Source organism: Haliotis rubra, unplaced genomic scaffold (assembly GCF_003918875.1).
Source record: "Haliotis rubra isolate DU_JTF1 unplaced genomic scaffold, ASM391887v1 Scf104, whole genome shotgun sequence".
Classification (NCBI taxonomy): domain Eukaryota; kingdom Metazoa; phylum Mollusca; class Gastropoda; order Lepetellida; family Haliotidae; genus Haliotis; species Haliotis rubra.
The window spans coordinates 75,985-92,674 of NW_025764937.1; the positions used below are offsets into that span (position 1 = coordinate 75,985).

General features: G+C 41.3%; 1 protein-coding gene across 1 annotated transcript in view; it reads right to left on the reverse strand.

Annotated features, from left to right (window-relative positions):
* The window catches only part of LOC124274004 (integrin alpha-3-like), an 86,154-nt gene that overhangs the window by 63,593 nt on the left and 5,871 nt on the right, over nucleotides 1-16,690 (reverse strand). The gene's annotated exons all lie outside the window — the stretch shown is intronic.

The window sequence follows — 16,690 nt, forward strand, 5'->3', positions numbered from 1 at the left end:
GCGAGCCTGACCACCCGATCCCGTCAGTCGCCTCTTACGACAAGCATGGGAAATGGAGACCAATTCTAACCCTGATCTGCACACTTTGTATCCATGTGGGGAATCGAACCTAGGCGTGACGAGCGAAAGCTTCACCCATCGCTCCACGTCCTTATAACAATGCCATCGCCTGCAGCCATACCCGTGTAGTGGACGACCTCCACTCGTTTCGCAAGCGTTTACAGGACGACTGTTGCGACCAAAACTGGGATACGACCAGAACTGGGATAACTAATATGGAGAATTATACGTCTTACTGTCAACTATGTATTTAATCGACAAACAATTATTAAGATCAAAATCAGCTGCACAACTCGTGTCCTTTATTTTAACTACTGATCGCAAAAAATGCCAATGGTAGCGCTCCATAGTCGATGTCCGCCATAATAGCTAAATATAGCAGCGCAGAAAATGTAGAAACGTGAAACTGAAACGAGATAGAATTCATTTTCATACGCTTTACTCTAATTACTCTACTAGCTTAAAAATAAGTGAGCGACCAATTAATGTTCTTGGTTGTGGATGCTGAATTTAGGTGTCAGGTGTTTTTCATTCATTTTTATTCATAATGATTCATTCATTCCCAGAAATGGTTACTGCTCAACTTGAAATATGACTTTCTTGCAATATCTAATGATATTTTAAAATATAGCTAATTATTCCTTTTAACAATATATGTTTATGGCCACAAATAGAACCAGAAAATATATGATGTGAATGGTATTGGATTTTGATTTTATAGTTTAATAATTCTGCTAATATGTGTAAAAATATAGTAAGTTGTCTCTAAATATCGGCAAGCCTGGCCATTTTTGCACAGTGTTTTATGTAATAATACAGTAAATAGTTTCTTTTAAAAAAGAACGGGGAATAAAAGAAAATTTAATTATGTCATAATTATTTTTTTAATGATGTTACATCCATTCTTGATGGGTATGTATGTATAACAATTCAAGTTTGTTTTGGGGATTTAAGTTATTTGTGTTATGCCATTTGTGAGAGTATATAAGAGATTGGTATGTTGCTTGGTCATACTTTTCAGAGAATATTTCTTATGAAATACTCGAAAAATATACAGGTTCATGTACACATTCATGACACAGTAAAAAGAGTGGTGATCTATTATTTATAATGGTAGGGTGTATTCAGTAACACGCCATCACACATAATACTATGCTGATAATGCTGAGTGAAAGGTCCAGTTAAAGTTCTCATCCCCAAATGTTCACATGGCCCCCTAAGCAGTTAGTGGCTCCCTATTTTTATAACATGTTTAGCCTCCATGTAATGTTGTGTTAATATTACTGCTATTAGCATATAAGATTTGCCAGTAATGATCATTTATAGCTTTCATCATTATTGTGTACATGGAAGCTGTTTGTAACAGACACCTGACATACAAGGCATAATTACTCAGAATGAAAAAAAGTGGGAGAGTTTGTGCCCCATCTCAGAAGGCTATAGTTATAACTTTGAAGAAAAATGATGGTGTAGAAATTATCCAAAAATGTTTCTTTAATGTTCCTTTGAAAATCCCCTTCCTGGTCAGCTTGATATAAATGGGAAATTCACTGAGCCCCTTCATAGCAGCTTGAACTTGTTATTCCATGCATTGTCATCAATAACATTATATTTGCTGAACTAATTAGCAGTTAGAGTTGTCCCCCCTTCACAATTTGCTTGAAAGGGTCATCTGCTCATTGTGTTAGAAGGCCAAGCAGCTGAAGCTTCTTTGATGACATATTGTTACTGAGATGAAACTGTCAAGGTAAATGATGCCTTCATATTTATTTTTTGTGTGTAATTTTCCCAGAAACCAATGCTACCTGATGTGGATATAGTTGTCAGGCTCAATGACTTAGTCATTGTTTAGAATCAAGTCTGAATGATTGCATGTGTGGCTGCTTATGATCTCAATAACTGGATTGTCTGGTACAAACTCAGTTATTTACAGATATCATGTAGCTAGAATATTGTGTAGCAACAAACAACAAACAAGCAAAAACAATTTATGCCAGCTTTGGATTGGGGAATTTGTGTGATAAATGTAGTCAAGGAAATTAAAACATGCAATATTGCCCCACTGCTTTTAGATTTTGCCCATAAGTATGAAGTATAAGAACCCAAAAGAAAATAATAAATTCCCTTTAAAATATAGATTTTAAACTTGTTCCACTTCAAATACATTTGGTTGAGGGAATATAAGTAATACTATTAAACAAATCTCTTAAAATTAGTACTGTAGATCAGCCCAGTGTGCTCATAAATATGTAGTGTGATTTGCTATGAGCAGCCAAAATGAAATCAGAAGATTCCATTGATTGTAATTTTATGGTGTTATCCCTCTTCTGGTTGAATCTGTATGTATTATACTAATATTGTACAGATTCTCTGAAAATAAGAGATATTGTCCTGTTCAAGATTCAGCCCACAATTTTTAAATGTCAGATTATTCTGTTAGTATTAGACTTAGGAGACATTATCCCTCTCCTGGTCAAAGGCATACCAGGATTAAATCAAGTTAACTCTCTTAAAGTTGTACTAATTAATGGCCTATTTGCTTTCATAGTCTGCTTTCTACATGTCTGAAATATGATCTACTATCATCATATTTTAAAGTTGTTTTCCTTTATCTAATTAAGGGCATATGAATAGTATAAAATAGTTATAAAAATCTCTAAACATTGGCAATATTGACCTGTTGCATGTAGACTCTGTTTCACAAGTTTCACTTATGACTAAATACTATCAACAGCCAAGAGGAATCTTTAGATTCGATAACTGTAATTTTCAACTTTACTCAAGCAGATATTGTCACAAGGAATAAGAACGCCATAATAACTTTACCAGATAGATATAACATGAACCTAACAGTTTACACACTCACACCCATTCAGCTTGAGTCAAATAACTATCACCCTTCAGTTTACACACTCACACCCATTCAGCTTGAGTCAAATAACTATCGCCCTTCAAGGGCATCACGCACAGCACACAGTTTAGACACAAATCAAACATTGCACAATCACTGTTTCCCTCAAAATACTAAAGGTTACTACATGCAAATCACTAATACATTAATAGTGTGCTAACAATCAACCCTTCTCATACAATACATTCAACTGTAGATTTTTAAGGCATATTCCCACACTTGGTTAAGGACATGTGAGTATCATTATTACTATTTCATTATTATGCTATACTATTATTTCATTCAGAATTTGCTGACAAGTTGGAATTGTTTTTTACCACTATAAGCTCAGAGGAAATCTTGAAATTCCATAAACTGTAAGTTTTAAAGGCTTTATCCCATTCTTGAAATCATTCATGATAACAGTTGTGAAAATAAGAACTATCGACCAAGTACATTCATAATTTGCTCACAGGTTTGAAATGTTATTATCATCAGCCAAGATAAAATTTTGAAATTGTATAAACTGTAGGTTTTAAAGACATTATCCTACTTCTGCTCAAAGGCACGTGATTAATAATAATAGTTAAAAATCTCTGAAAATTTGAATTATTGACCCAGTACATTAATAGTTGACTTGTAGGTTTGAAATGCTATTTACTATTATCAGCCAAGATTAACTTCTTGAAATTCCATAAACTGTAGGTTTCAAAGGCATTATCCCACTTCTGGTCAAAGGCATGTGATTAATAATAATAGTTAAAAATCTCTGTAAAATAGAATTATAGACCCAGTACATTCATAATTTGCTCAGAGGTTTGTAATGCTAATCTATATCACCAGCCCAGACAGCTTCTTGAAATTCCATAAACTGTAGGTTTTAAAGGCATTATCCCACTTCTGGTCAAATGCATATGATAACTAATAATAGTTAAAAATCTCTGAAAATATGAATTATTGACCCAGTACATTAATAATTTACTTGTAGGTTTGGAATGCTATTTCCTATCATCAGCTATAAAAACTTTTTGAAATTCCATAAACTGTAGGTTTTAAAGGCATTATCCCACTTCTGGTCAAATGCATATGATAACTAATAATAGTTAAAAATCTCTGAAAATTTGAATTATTGACCAAGTACATTAATAGTTTGCTTGTAGGTTTAGAATGCTATTTCCTATTATCAGCCATGAAAAGTTCTTAAAATTCCATAAACTGTAGGTTTAAAAAGCATTATCCCACTTCTGGTCAAATGCATGTCGCGGGTTCTGGTCTTGAGATTGTCCCAAGGACAATAATTGATGAGACGGGGAACGTCGCTTAAGATATGCACCAGTTTATTGCCTGTGAAATATGAACAACATGAGAAAGATGTTGTATGCGTCCGACATGGTCGGATGGTGACATGAAAGTCTCTATATCTTATATGAATACATCGGCAATAAACAATACAATTATAGATATAAGATTGGTATATAATAGTTATGCTATAATTGTATAATTGATAAAATATATATGACGTCACGCATAAGCGTTTCGTCCGGGATATTTACAATTGATGTGACGTCACGCATTAGCGATCAGTCAAAATTATATACAACTGATGATTTAGTATACTGTAGATATAAAATCATAATTATTGATCATTCACACACTGTCTTACATGCAATGCTAGTGCTTTAAGTTAGTAAGTGATCCACGCGAGAGAAAGTTTACATTACGCGGTCGCGATTAATTACTAACTTAAGATATATGTTATTACTATGTTGATGATAATAATATGTATACTAGCAATGATATAGATGTAGAAAGAATATATGTAGAGAGGGTGCTTACCTGTGAAATATGAACATTACAACATGAGAAAGATGTTGTATGCGTCCGACATGGTCGGATGGTGACATGAAAGTGTCACACGTCACAGGCATGAAACGCACGAGATTTGGCGGGTTAGCCAAATACGGGTGGCACGTACAACTCTCTACATATAGCCAGTGGAGAAGCAGCCCTCTGGTGAAATAAAAGGGAAATAGAAGGCTGTCGGCGACATATTCCCCCCCTTTGGAAAATGGTGTCCTCAACATTTATAGAACAAAGGACATGGTCAACTATGAGAGAGGAAAATGACCAAACAGGGATATTGATGAAAATATCCCCAACTGAATTAGTTAAGCTTTTAATGACACGTATGCTTTTGAAAGGAACACCAAATAACGGAAAACAAAACACCTGGTACTCCTATGAAAGCTCGTAGGGTTTCAATGATCAAGAAATCATTGAAAGAAACTGACAAACCAACTGAACAAACCAACTAAACTATGTACAAGAACTTCAGACAAAAACTTCTTCCTCTTCCGCTTCGTTACGAACGACGGCCCCGAAGTTTGTCACCCACTGATCACTCTGCATCCAGGCTGGACGGGTTCTGAGTCGGGTAGGCCTCCCCGACTCCAGAGCGTCCATCTGGGCAGGTGATGCAGGTTGAACGCCGATGACAGGAGGGGTTGCATCTTCTGGTTCCACAGGAGTACTTGAGGGCGGCGTTGAAGTCGACCTTTCCGGAACGGAAACGCTGGCAGGGGGGATAACTGTGTCAGCTGCTGGCTCTGTGGTCTCTGGCTGGCTGCCAGAAGATCCTGAGGGTTGACGAGAAGCATTAGCGGCATTTGGAATCAAATCCGTGGCTCTGGTTTGACTCCTCAGTCTGGGCAGCAGTATGATCTCCTCTTCATCCTGACTGTCTTCTTCGGATCTGTCTGAAGCTTGAAACTCCTTCACTCGAAGTGATACCGATTTCTTGCTTCTTCTAGATTGGCGTCGTTCTGTCCTGGGCGTGTCTTGTTGGAGGGAAACAGATTCCAGTGGCAGGAGCATGTTGCGGTGGAGAGTCTTCATCGGCCCCTGGCCACTCTCTTGCTTCAAAGTGTAGACGGGAATGTCCTTGTTGGGTTGTTTCACAATGACATAGATGTTTTTTCCCCACTTGTTGGCAAGCTTGTTCCTTCCTGTAAGTCCGACAAGTCGCACCAGAACACGATCATTTGGTTGTAGAAAGGACTCTCTCACTTTCTTGTCGTAATGTTGTTTGTAGCGTTGTCCTGCCTTCCTAGATTCCTTGGAGGCTATGTTGTACGCAAACTGTAGCCGCTTCTTGAGGTTGTTAGCGTACTGAGTACAGGTAGCTTGTCCTTGTCCAAGGTCGAATCCAAGAAAGGCGTCCACTGGGAGTCGAGGGTGTCGTCCAAACATGAGGTAGAAGGGAGTGAATCCTGTAGCCTCGTGACTTGTTGCATTGTAGGAATGGACGAGAGCAGGTACATAAGTTTTCCAGTCACTCTTCTTCTCTTCATCCAGGGTACCCATCATGTTCATCAGAGTCTGGTTGAAACGTTCCGTCATACCATTACCTTGAGGGTGATATGGCGTCGTTCTTGTCTTCTTTATCCCAGTAAGTGGGCAGAGTTCTCTGATGATGTTACCCTCGAAGTTCCTCCCTTGGTCACTGTGGAGTTTAGCTGGGAATCCATAATGTACTAGAAAATTGTCAAACAGTACTCTCGCTGTGGTCTTGGCTGATTGGTTACGAGTTGGGATGGCAATAGCATAGCGAGTAAAATGATCTGTGATCACAAGGATATTCTCGTAGCCTCCTTTGGATTCTTCGAGCTTGAGATAGTCCAAACAGACAAGTTCCATGGGCTGTGAAGTGTGGATGCTTATAAGTGATGCGGCTTTCACAGTGGTTTTGCACTTGCGTCGGACACAATTACCACAGTTCTTAACGTACTTCTCGACATCCTCAGACATTCCAGTCCAGAAAAACCTTGATCTCACAAGATGGAGAGTTCTGTCGCGTCCCTGGTGTCCTGAGTTGTCATGGAGAGACTGAAGTATTTCCTGTATCTTGTTCCTTGGTAGAACTAGCTGATGTTCAATACCTTCGATGTTGTTAATTCGTCTGAACAAGATCCCATCCTTGAGAAACAACTTGTCCCTGTCCTGAAGTAATCTTCTCACTGTAGGATCCTCAAGTGACCGCTGACGTGCTGTGAGCTTAACTCCTTCCTTGATGAGATGGATTACACGTCCAAGATGTTGATCACTGAGTTGTTCCTTCTTCCAGGACAGTGATGTAGGGGTCAATGGAATTATGTCATCTGGGCAAACAACTTTTTCATCACAAGATAAGCTTTCCGCAGCAATGCAGGAGGTGCAATGAACTTGGCAGATGGCCTTGATAGATTGGGGTTCGATATGAGACTCCTTGCTGTCCGAGTAATCTGGCCTTCTTGACAATCCATCGGCGTCCATGTTGGTGTTGCCTGCACGATAGGTAATGATGAAGTCGTATGCTGAGAGGGCAGCGAGCCACCTGTGTCCAGTGGCATCAAGCTTGGCTGATGTCAAGACGTAGGTAAGAGGGTTGTTATCTGTCTTGACCTCGAACTTGTTTCCATACAGGTACTCATGAAACTTATCTGTAACGGCCCATTTGAGTGCTAAAAACTCAAGCTTGTGTGCAGGATAGTTCCTCTCGCTCTTCCTGAGTCCTCTACTTGCATATGCGATTACTCTCATCTTGTCATCCTGCTTCTGGTAGAGAACTGCTCCCAGTCCATCAGCGCTGGCATCAGTGTGGACCTCGAAGGGGAGAGCGTAATCAGCATACGCTAAGATTGGTGGTGACGTGAGGTGCTGGATCAGGACATCAAAAGCTTTTTGTTGCTCATCATTCCACTTCCAGTTAGGATCAGGTTTAGAGCTTCGTCTCTTCTTCTTTGGTTGGTCTGTCAAGAGATCGTTGAGGGGGTCTTGCAATACGAGAGAAATCCTTCACAAAACGGCGGTAATACCCAGTGAAGCCTAGAAATCTTCTAACGTCATGCACATTAGTTGGTACGGGCCAATTCTTGAGTGCTGATACCTTCTCTGGATCCGTCTCTATCCCGTTGCAAGATACAACATGCCCAAGGTATGTCACGCGATCCCTGAATAACTCACACTTGGAAGGCTTTAGCTTGAGGCCATTGTCTTTCAGTCGTTGGAATACTGCTTCAAGACGCTCCAAGTGTTCCTCAAATGTAGTTGAGAAGATAATGATGTCATCCAGGTAAATTAGACACTCCTTGAGGTTGAGATCTCCCATACATTTCTCCATTAGACGCTGGAAGGTGGCAGGTGCATTGGTCAGTCCGAACGGCATTCGATTGCATTCATAAAATCCGAGTGGACCGGCTGAAAAGGCAGTCTTGTGCTTGTCCTCTTCTTTTAGCTCCACTTGCCAGTATCCTGAGCGTAAGTCCAACTTAGAAAACATGGATGCTCCTGACAGACAATCTAAGGTTTCATCGATCCTAGGGATGGAATAGGCGTCCTTAACTGTCTGTTGGTTAATCCGGCGAAAATCCAGACATAGACGCAGAGACTTGTCTTTCTTCCTCACCAGAACTATGTTAGACGAGTAAGGACTATGAGACTCACGAATGGCTCCACATGTCAACATCTCATGAAGGTGTTCCCTGACTTCCTCAAACATTCCAGGTGGAATTCGTCGGTGAGGTTCCTTGAAAGGAGTATCGTCAATGAGGTTGATCTCATGTTGCACAGCTGTGGTGTGTCCCAAATCAATGAGGCTCTTTGACATGATGCAGTTCCATCTTGAAAGCATAGTCAAGGCTTCGTCCCTCTGTCCATCGGTGAGACAACTTTCCGAGAGGTCAAAGTCCACTGGTGAGGTATGAGTTTCCTGGATGGTGTTGGTCTTTGTTGGCAGAGCATCGACAGGTACTTCACTGAGCACTCGAACCTCGTGAAGCTGACAGAGTCTGGTCTTGGCGGGTATACTGATGGTCCTGGCTGACATGTTGCAAATGCGAACAGGAACCCTGGAGGAGTTACCTCGCTTACCTATTTCAACGAGTCTTGGGCAAACTGAGAGTCCTGTCCGAAGGTCAGAGTCCAAGTCATGGTGTTCGGTGATAGCTGTGGCTCTTCCAGGCGGATGACGCACAAGTCCATCGATGGTCATCATCTGGTTTGGTTGAAGGTGGATCGGCGTCTTGTTAGTAGATCTTACTTGTCCAATGATTCCATTAGCTTGCGAACGTAATGCAGTAAGCCAAGAGGCTGGTATGGTGTTATCTACAGGTACCAAGAATCTCTCCACAAGATCTATGACGTTGGTTCCGATCACTAGTGGTACTCGCCTGTTGTACTCTGTGTCTCTGGTGACTAGTAGAACAATGTCCAACTCCTTGTCAATGAAGGGGATGTAGATCTTGGCCTCCAAATATCCTGAGTATGGAAGGATGTTATCGCCTGCACCCATTACTTCGATCTCAAAGTCCTTGAGCTGCCGTAGTGGAAGATGAGTAAGGCATGACGCGTGGTATCCCTCAGATACAGTTGAAACCATAGATCCTGGATCAATCAAGGCTGGACAGTTGATTCTCTCTATGTCGATAACTGCCTCGTTGGCTTTGCCGACCATCCGTCGATGTAAATCTGATATGGGGCTAGTAGTTCCCTCAGCCTCAGCATGCCCCGCAGCAGTAGGCTGGCTTAGTTTAAAGAATCCTTGTCTTCCTTCTTCGAGTATACTTGACCTCGACCACGTCCTCTTCTTCCTCTACCTCGAGTCCGTTGTGGCTGAAGGGAGTACTGTTGTTGCTGGGTCTCCTGGGTTTCCAATGCCTTCAGTCTGTCCAGAATCTGCTGGAGAAGATGACTGTCTGTAGACGGTTTCTTGGATGCCAATTCCAACTTCTCAAGCCTCTTTGTAATGTCGGACAGCTGTCGAGCACTTTGATCCTGAGGAGAGGAAGTAGATCCTTCTAGTGGTTGTGAGATCCTAATGTCTGAGGTTGGTGCTGACTACGACTGGGTCTTGGCTTGACAGGCTGGCTGTTGTTGATTTCCTGTTCAATCAGTCGAATGGTCTGTAGTAGTGTGTGGAAATCCATCGACGAGTAAAAAAGCATGACGTGTTGCATCCTTCAATGCCAGATTCCTCAACCCTGTCCAGAACCGATTCCGTAGCATGGCCTGTCTTGCTTGTGTATCCAAGTAGGACCCTCTATCGTGCACACTCTGTAGGATGTCCTCAAGCCTGATTCCCCATGAAGCCACTGTCTCCGAATCCTTCTGAGTTGCCTGATGAAACTGTTGAAGAAGCTGTTCGGCCGTGATAATGGTTCCGTAGGGGCCCTCCAAACGCTGTAGAATATCTGTGACTGTAGCATATTCTCCTAGAGTAACTAACACACGAGCGGCATCTCCTCTGAGTGACTTCCTCACAGCTTGCATAAGAGTTGAAGATGTAATGCTGTCATCCCTCATCAAGCAACGAATCTCAAACTTCCAGTTCTCGAAAGTTGTCTCCCCTTTCTGCACTGGCTCTTCACCTGAGAAGGCTGAAATCCTGAGTAGCGGCTGAAGTGTAGGCCATGGTGCAGGTGGATAGGTTGAAGGAGGGAAAGGAAACGATCCTGGTGTTGGGACATAAGATGGAAAACTAGGTGTGGAAAAGTTTCTTGAGTGTGGTGTAGAAGAAGTGGGTACGGAGCGAATGGTGTATTTCCCAGTCCCCTGAAGATAGGTCAACATCCTGGCTTCGTCCTCTTCGGAAATACCCTCGGATTTGAACTCCCAATCTTCACCACCTTGAGCCATGTTGTCCTCGATCCGTGATATAACGAGTGAAAGGTAAACACCAATGACCAGCAAAGAAAAGCGTGAAGTGTTTACTGGTTTATATAACCACGAGTAGACCCAGCAGGGTAACTACGGTAGTAACATATAAACAATGCTGATACTATTACGCTAGGTAAAGTATCTACTGTGCACAAACAGTAAACAAGGAATAGCAAACATGGAGGGAAGCATGAATGTATCTATGATAGAATATGCTCTGATATTGCAGAGTGTATGATACTGTGCGTGGTATACCAAGGTGTGAAGCAAGAGCTAAACGCAAGCGCAACTCTAAGAGTTACTACGGTAATAAATGCTAAGGGTATGCAGAGAGTATAAAACTAGCACACGTGTGCAAATGCAAACTTGAGCACCCAACAGCAACAAACTTACCCAAGGCAAAAAGCAAACAACACCATGAGAAAGAAACACAACGCCAGTTGATACGAAGCAAAGGGAGGCAATCGCCTATAGGATAGGGCGAGGGAAGCAGTATAGGATAGGGAAAATGGAAAAGACCCTAAGTATATTATCCTAACAGTTTATAAGATTAACAAACGCGGACGCAGACGCGGAGGCGGAGGCGGACGCGGAAATGTTAACGCGAGTGCATGGCTGTATAATTAGTGCAAATGAAAATGACTGAGGCATACACACAAGCAAACATAAAATGTAAACAATCAACTATTGCACTAAGTCAACACACTAATATAATACTTAAGTATGCATTGTCGTTTTTACAGACAATATAGGTAGCTTGATTATTTATAAATATAACTAAACTTGTCTAAACTAATCTAAATTAATCTAACTAAACTAATCTAACTAATTACACTAATCTAACTAATTCAACTAGTCTAACTAATTAAACTAATCTAACTAATTACACTAATCTAACTAATTAAACTAATCTAACTAATATGATGAAGTCAAGTTATGTAAATATTGCACAGTTATGCGAAATTCAATGCATTCATGCAATATTATGGCATGTAGACAAATGTCAATAGTATGAATACAACTGATCCATGAAATCAATGCAGATATCAATGCTATGAATATAGCAAATTCATGGATATAAATGGAATGTCACATATAAAATGCACTTTAGCAGCTGAATGTCTCCCAATGTCTCACTGATGATCACAGATATCACACGTTATCACAGTCTTGTTTAGAGTGTCACATGTATATATGGATATCACAGATAAGGTGTAGAATATATAAGATGTAAAGTGTCTTATCACAGTCAAATAGAAGTTGATATATACACACACGAAATCACTGAGCGCAAATCTCACGTATATGACGATCCTTGAAGATGACGTCCAGGTGAGCTGTACCGTGACGGTGTCGTGATGATATCGTGGGGTTGTTCTTGGTTCGTTGGCACTGGTTGACGGCGATGTTATGATGAACCCCGTCCCTGTTCGGGCGCCAATTGTCGCGGGTTCTGGTCTTGAGATGTCCCAAGGACAATAATTGATGAGACGGGGAACGTCGCTTAAGATATGCACCAGTTTATTGCCTGTGAAATATGAACAACATGAGAAAGATGTTGTATGCGTCCGACATGGTCGGATGGTGACATGAAAGTGTCTATATCTTATATGAATACATCGGCAATAAACAATACAATTATAGATATAAGATTGGTATATAATAGTTATGCTATAATTGTATAATTGATAAAATATATATGACGTCACGCATAAGCGTTTCGTCCGGGATATTTACAATTGATGTGACGTCACGCATTAGCGATCAGTCAAAATTATATACAACTGATGATTTAGTATACTGTAGATATAAAATCATAATTATTGATCATTCACACACTGTCTTACATGCAATGCTAGTGCTTTAAGTTAGTAAGTGATCCACGCGAGAGAAAGTTTACATTACGCGGTCGCGATTAATTACTAACTTAAGATATATGTTATTACTATGTTCATGATAATAATATGTATACTAGCAATGATATAGATGTAGAAAGAATATATGTAGAGAGGGTGCTTACCTGTGAAATATGAACAACATGAGAAAGATGTTGTATGCGTCCGACATGGTCGGATGGTGACATGAAAGTGTCACACGTCACAGGCATGAAACGCACGAGATTTGGCGGGTTAGCCAAATACGGGTGGCACGTACAACTCTCTACATATAGCCAGTGGAGAAGCAGCCCTCTGGTGAAATAAAAGGGAAATAGAAGGCTGTCGGCGACATGCATATGATAACTAATAATAGTTAAAAATCTCTGAAAATTTGAATTATTGACCTAGTACATTCATAATGTGCTCAGAGGTTCGTAATGATAATGTATATCATCAGCCAAGACAGCTTCTGGAAATTCCATAAAGTGTAGGTTTATAAGGCATTATCCTACTTCTGCTCAAATGCATATGATAACTAATAATAGTTAAAAATCTCTGAAAATTTGAATTATTGACCCAGTACATTAATAATTTACTTGTAGGTTTGGAATGCTATTTCCTATTATCAGCCAAAACAGCTTCTGGAAATTCCATAAACTGTAGGTTTTAAAGGCATTATCCCACTTCTGCTCAAATGCATATAATAACTAATAATAGTTAAAAATCTCTGAAAATTTGAATTATTGACCCAGTACATTAATAATTTACTTGTAGGTTTGAAATGCTATTTGCTATCATCAGCCAAGATAACTTCTTAAAATTCCATAAACTGTAGGTTTTAAAGGCATTATCCCACTTCTGGTCAAAGGCACGTGATTAATAATAATAGTTAAAAATCTCTGTAAAATAGAATTATTGACCTAGTACATTAATAATGTGCTCAGAGGTTCGTAATGATAATGTATATCATCAGCCAAGACAGCTTCTGGAAATTCCATAAAGTGTAGGTTTATAAGGCATTATCCTACTTCTGCTCAAATGCATATGATAACTAATAATAGTTAAAAATCTCTGAAAATTGGAATTATTGACCCAGTACATTAATAATTTACTTGTAGGTTTGGAATGCTATTTCCTATTATCAGCCAAAACAGCTTCTGGAAATTCCATAAACTGTAGGTTTTAAAGGCATTATCCCACTTCTGGTCAAATGCATATAATAACTAATAATAGTTAAAAATCTCTGAAAATTTGAATTATTGACCCAGTACATTAATAATTTACTTGTAGGTTTGAAATGCTATTTGCTATCATCAGCCAAGATAACTTCTTAAAATTCCATAAACTGTAGGTTTTAAAGGCATTATCCCACTTCTGGTCAAAGGCACGTGATTAATAATAATAGTTAAAAATCTCTGTAAAATAGAATTATTGACCTAGTACATTCATAATTTGCTCAGAGGTTTGTAATGCTAATCTATATCATCAGCCCAGACAGCTTCTGGAAATTCCATAAACTGTAGGTTTTAAAGGCATTATCCCACTTCTGGTCAAAGGCACGTGGTTAATAATAATAGTTAAAAATCTCTAAACATTTGTATTATAGACCCAGTACATTAATAGTTTACTTTTAGGTTTGAAATACTATTTCCTATCCTCAGCCAAGAAAACTTCTTGAAATTCCATAAACTGTAGGTTTTAAAGACATTATCCAATTTCTGGTCAAATGCATGTGATTAATAATAATAGTTAAAAATTAAGAATTTCAGCTTAGTGTATTTCCATTTCTTATATGTATATCTGCACATGGCAACTTTGAAATATAATGAAGATATGGCATCTGCAAAGCTTTAAAAGTCATTTTTTCAGTCATTCCTCCATTTACACTTTTCCAGTTACAGAGTTCTTGCCCTTCTGCCCCTCTGTATCAAAACTCAATACAGTCACAAACACTTGGGATGGACTCCATTTCTGAACTTTCATTGTTGAGATGCTTGTAATTCAAGCTCTTGAATTTCTCAATCAGAAAATGACATGCTTCTTTCACTGCTTCGTACAAAGTGTGGTGTGGTGTTGTACTGTGAAGAAAACAGAAAGACATAATCAATGTACCATGTTTGCATTAACTAACTACATCAAAAACATTCAAGAAAATGGCCACCAACATACTTAAGACCATGGAAAGTACTTTGAATAACTTGGAATGGCAGTTGCCAACTGAGTGGATTGAACAAGAGCGGAGTGGGAGAGGTGGGTGGTGCAAGTGAAATGAGAGAGTGGATGGATGGGTTGGGGAATGAGTGAGTGAGAGAAGTGGAGTTGACTTGAGAGGAGTGGGTGGTGTGAGGGAAGAGGGTCTAGTGAGAGTAGCATAGTGGGGAGTGACTACAGCGGGGAGGAGTCGAGTGAGGGAAGAGGTGTGGTGAGAGTAGTGTAGTGGGTTGAGTGACTGGAGCAGGTGAGTCGAGTGAGGGAAGAGGGTCTAGTGAGAGTAGTGTAGTGGGTGGAGTGACTGGAGAGGAGTGAGTCGAGTGAGGGAAGAAGGTGTAGTGAGAGTAGCTTAGTGGGTGGAGTAACTGAAACAGAGTGAGTCGAGCAAGGGAAGAGGGTGTGGTGAGAGTAGCGTAGTGGGTGGAGTGACTGGAGCGGAGTGAGTGGAGCGAGGGAGGTAGTTGAGTGAGAGTAGCGTAGTGGTTGGAGTGGGTGGAGAGGAGTGAGTCGAGCGAGGGAAGAGGGTGTGGTGAGAGTAGCGTAGTGGGTGGAGTGACTGGAGTGGAGTGAGTCGAGTGAGGGAAGAGGGTGTAGTGAGAGTAGCTTAGTGGGTGGAGTAACTGAAACAGAGTGAGTCGAGCAAGGGAAGAGGGTGTAGTGAGAGTGGCGTAGTGGGTGGAGTGACTGGAGGGGTGAGTGGAGTGGAGCGAGGGAAGTGAGTTGAGTGGAGAGTGCTTGTAGTGGTTGGAGTGGGTGGGAGGAGGTGAGTCGAGCGAGAGGAGAGAGGGTGTGGTGAGGTAAGCGTAGTGGGTGGAGTGACTGGGCGGAAATGAGTCAGCGAGGGAAGAAAGTGTATTGAGAGTAGCGTGAGTGGTTTGGAGTGGGTGGAGCGAGAGTGAGTCGAGTTAGGGAAGAGGTGTAGTGAGAGTAGTGTAGTGGGTTGAGTGACTGGAAGGCGAGTCAAGTAGAGCAGAAGTGATGAAGTAAAGTAGTGCTGTGGGTGGGAGGTGGAGTCGAGTGAGGAAGTCAGGACGTGGGGAGTGAGAGTAGTATATGTGGGTTGAAGTGACTGGAGTGAGTGAGTCGAGTTAGGAGAAAGTGGAAGGTGTAGTGAGGTAAAGTAGGTGGGTGGAGTGACAGGGTGAGGTGACTCAGAGCGAGGGAGAGGTGTAGTGAGAGTAGTGTAGTGGGTTGAGTGACTGGAGCAGAGTGAGTTAAGCGAGGGGAAAGGGAGGTGTAGTGAAGCAAGTATAGTGGGTGGGACGGAGTGAGTCGAAGGCGAGGGAAAGAGGGTGTAGTGTGAGTAGTGTGGTGGGTGGGCCGGTGAGTCGAGGAAGAGGAAGAGGGTGTATTGAGCTTAGTGTAGTGGGCTGAGTGACTGGGCGGGTGGGTCGAGTCGACGCTGTGTAGGAATGTAGTGAGTAGTGTGGTGGGTGGAGTGGGTGGGCGGGTGAGGTTGAGAAGCGAGGGAAAGAGGGTGAAGTGAGAGTAGTGTAGTGGGTTGAGTGACTGGGCGGAGTGAGTCGGGCGAGGGGAAGGTGTGAGTGAGTAGTGTAGTGGTGGGTTGGTGGAGTGACTGGAGGAGTGAAGTTGGCGAGGGAAGAGGGTGTAGTGAGAGTAGTGTGAGTGGGTGGAGGTGGGTGGGCGAGGTGAAGGTTGAAGCTGGGGAAGAGGGTGTAGTGAGAGTGAGGTGTAGTGGGTTGAGTGACTGGAGGCTGATGTAGAGTCGGCGAGGGAAGAGGAGTGTGGTGAGCTAGTGTATGTGGGTTGAGTGACTGGGCAGGAATGAGGTTAAAGCGAGGGAAAGAGGGTGTAGTGAAGAGTAGTATAGTGGGTGGAAGCGGATGTGGTGAAAGCGAAGGGAAGGTTGTAGTGAGAGTAGTATAGTGGGTGGAGCAGAGGTGATCGGCGAGGGAAGAAGGGTGTAGTGAGTAGTAGCAATACGTAACAACTTTACGGG